The 4,117-nt window shown below is 42.2% G+C and overlaps 1 pseudogene; it reads left to right on the forward strand.

Moving 5' to 3' along the window:
• Nucleotides 1–732: 732 nt before the first annotated feature.
• Nucleotides 733–4,117, forward strand: part of LOC129690143 (developmental pluripotency-associated protein 5A-like) — an 18,756-nt pseudogene continuing 15,371 nt past the window's right edge.

Raw genomic sequence — 4,117 nt, forward strand, 5'->3', positions numbered from 1 at the left:
GGAAAGTACTCCCTTCACAATAGCTACAAGTGACATACAGTATCTTGGTATAACTCTAACCAAGCAAGTGAAAGACCTGTATGACAAGAACTTCAAGTCCCTTAAAAGAGTAATTGAAGAAGATATCAGAAGATGGAAAGATATCCCATGCTCATGGATCAGTAGGATTAACATAGTAAAAATGGCCATCTTACCAAAATCAATCTACAGATTCAATGTAATCCCCATCATTATAACCAACACAGTTCTTTATAGACATTGAAAGAATAATTCTGAACTTCTTATGGAAAACCAAACCAACCAAACAAACAAAAAACAAAATAGCTAAAACAATCTTACACAACAAAAGAATTTCTGAAAGTATCTCCATCTCTGACTTCAAGCTCTACTACAGGGCAATAGTAACATTGGCACAGGAGACAATTTCCTGAACAGGATACCAACACCTCAGGCCCTAAAATCAACAATGAATAAATGGGAACTCTTGAAACTTAAAAGATTCTGTAAAGCAAAGGACATGATCAGTAGAACAAAATGACAGTCTACAGATTGGGAAAAGATCCTCACTGGTCCTACATCTGACAAAGGGCTAATATCTAGAATATATAAAGAATTCAAGAAATTAAACACCTAAAAAACCAAATAATCCAATTAAAAATGGGGTACAGGTGGGCCACAAGGTTAAGCCTGACCTAGTCTCCCCTGGAAACAGGTTGCCTGTGAGCAACTGAGATGGGAACCATCTTAACCCTTAGAGATACCCTACCATCAGTGAAAGTTCCAGAAGACTTGAAAGATCCAGAGGTATTATAAGTCCAGACACTGGTGCTAAAATATGTTTAGCCCACAGGGATCTTGAATCCTTCACGTTGAGCAGGTGAGCCAGGACATGTTTAAACTGAAGACTCTGGAATCTTCTGAATTCACTGAGATCTTAGCTTATGGCTCTCACAACAAGCTTCGGACTAAATGGATTCTTCTGTTCATGGCTGAGAGGTGCTGCATGCATCAGGAGAGAGGAATGCTCAAGCTGAAGGAAGCCATGAAGACCTTGGAACAAGGCCAGTTTGTAGTGGAGCTAGTTTCCTGTCAATGTTATCTCCACAGAGATTATGCTGTGGCCTGTGGTGGAATGGTTCTGGCCTCCTTTATTTTTCTTAATTGTTATCATTTATTAGAATTTATTCAGTTTGAATCCCAGCTGTATTCCCCTCCTTTGTCTCCTTCCAATCCCACTCTCCCTCCCTCTTCTCTGCCTATGCCCCTCCCCTAGTCCACTGATAGTGGAGGTCTGCCTCCCTTCTATTTGAGCCTAGCCTATCAGATCTCATCAGGACTGGTTGCATTGTCTTCCTCTGTGGCCTGGTAAGGCTGCTCCCCCCTCAGGGGGAGGTGATGAGAGAGCCTACAACTGAGTTCATGCCAGATAATGTCTTTGTTCCTCTTACTAGGGACCCCTTTTGGAGACTGAGTCTATGGGCTACATCTGAGCTGGGGTTTAGGTCCTCTCCATGCATTGTCCTTGGTTGGGATATTATTCTCTTCAGGGCCCACAGGGTTCAGTTTTTATGGCTCTGTTGGTCTCCTTTTGGAAGTCCTGTCCCCTTCAGGGCTTTTTATCTCCTCCTTCTTTCATAAGATTCCCTGCCCTCTGCCCAAAGTTTGGCTATTAGTCTCAGCCACTGCTTCAATACCTTGATCAGTAGAAGGCTCCTGTCCTGTTCCCTATCTTCTCCTGCTTCCAATGTCTATTGCGTTTGTCCTTCTAAGTGAAGATTGAGCATCTTCCCTAGGGTCTTCCTTGTTATTTAGCTTACATAGGACTATAGATTTTAGGATGTTTATCCTATATTATGTGGCTAATATCCACTTATAAGTGAGTATATTCCATGTGTGTCTTTCTGCTTTTGGGTTACCTCACTCAAGATAATCTTTTCCAGTTCCCACCATTTGCCTGCAAATTTCATGATTTCCTTGTTTTTAATAGCTGAGTAGTATTCTATTTTGTAAATGTACCTCTATTTCTGTATCCATTCTTCTGTTGAGGGACATCTAGGTTGTTTCCAGCCTCTGGCTATTACAAATAGAGCTGCTATGAACATAGTTGTGCAAATATCCTTGTATAGTTAAAAATATTTTGGATATATGCCCAGAAATGGTATAGCTGGGACTTGAGGTAGCACTATTCCTAATTTTCTGAGGAAGCATCTGGCCTGCTTTTTAATTTTTTTTTTTTAGATCCTTTATAGTCTAACAAGATATCTCTGGATCCCTGTCTTGCAGTGAGTCCTGATGTGATTATCTCTTTCCAAGGTTGATAACTAAATAATAACATTTAAATAATTTTTAAATATGGGATACAGAGCTAAAAAGAGAAATCTCAACAGAGGGATTTAGAGTGACTAAGAAACACTTAAAGAAATTCTCAATGTCTTTAGTCTTCAGGGAAATGTAAATCAAAACAACTCTGAGATTCCATCTTATACCCATCAGAATGGCTAAGATAAAAAACTCAAGTGACAGCACATGCTGGCGAGGATATGAAGAAAGGGAAACACTGCTCCATTGCTGGTGGGAGTGTTGGAAATCAATCTGACACTTTTGCAGAAAATTTGGAATATCTCTTTCTAAAGACTCAGCTATACCACTCCTGGGTATGTACCCCAGAGATGCTCCACCATACAAAAACACTTGTTCAACTATGTTTATAGCAGCTTTATTCACAATGGCCAGAATCTGGAAACAACCTTGATGTCCCTCAACAAAAGAAGGGGTAAAGAAACCTTGGCACATTTATACAATAGAATACTACTAGGCTTTCAAAACAAAGAAATCATGAAATTTGCAGGCAAATGGGATCTAGAAAAGAACATCCTGAGTGAGGTAACCTAGACCCAGAAAGACACACATGGTACATACTCACTTATAAATGTATTTTAGCCATTTGGTACAGGATAAATATACTACAAGGCACAGAACCAATGAAGACAAGCAACAAGCATGACCCAAGGTAGGATGCATAAATCTTACTTGGCAGGGGAAATAGAATAGACAGAGGTAGCGGTTGAAGAGAGGAAACAAGGAGAGGGCAAGCAGCGAGAAATGAGGGTAGAGATCAGACCCACAGTGAGTGGAGGCGAGAGGACAGAAGGCCTGTATAGAAAAGAGAAACTGAGGTTGGGTACATCTCTGTGACAAGCTGGAGACCCAAGTCAGGGTAGGATCCTGGGAGGATATTGGGAGGACTCAAGCAGAGACTCCTAGTAGCAGAGGCCATAGAGTCAGAAGAGGACATCATTTAACTAGACTAGTCTCCTAGCACAGGGAGGGGAATACCAACCCATCCACAAAAATGTCTCCCCAAATTTTACCCTGCCTGGGAGATATGCACGGATAAAGATAGAATAGATAAAGCAGAGATTGAGGGAATGTCCAACTAATACTTGGCCCAAGCAAAGACCCACCCTATGGGAGAGTGCAAACCCCTGACACTAAGACCAATACTGGGCTAAGCCTGCACACAGGAGGCTATCAGAGTTGTCCTCTGAGAGGCTCTACACAGCAACGCCTCAAAACAGATGCTGAGACTCACAGCTAAACATTGGGTAATGCATAAGGAGTCTTGTGGAAAAGTGGGAGAAAAAAAGAATAGGACCTCAAGATGACGGGAGTTCCACAAGAAGACCAACAAAGCCAACTAACCAGGGCCCAAAGGGGCTTACTGAGGCTAAAGCATCAACCAAGGACCATGCACGGACTGGACTTAGTCCCCCCTACAAAATGTAGCAGGTGCGCAGCTTAGGCTTCATGTGGGTCCTCAAGTATGGAAACTGGGGACTGCATCTGACATGGACTTTCCTGCCAGCTTTTTGATCACTTGCCCTGAGGGGGACTGCTTTGCCAGGCCGCAGGGTAAGAGGACACCACACTAAGCTATGATGTGACTTTATGAACTGGGATGGACTAGAAGGGGGCCTCTCCTTTTCTGAAGAATAGGGAAGGGGGAAGGGAAGGAAGGTGAGACTGGCAGGCAAAGTGGGATGTGGCTACAACCTGAAGGTAAAGTGGATAGATAGATAGATAGATAGATAGATAGATAGATAGATAGATAGATAGA

Source organism: Psammomys obesus, unplaced genomic scaffold (genome assembly GCF_907164565.1).
Source record: "Psammomys obesus unplaced genomic scaffold, mPsaObe1.curated_primary_1811, whole genome shotgun sequence".
Classification (NCBI taxonomy): Eukaryota; Metazoa; Chordata; class Mammalia; order Rodentia; family Muridae; genus Psammomys; species Psammomys obesus.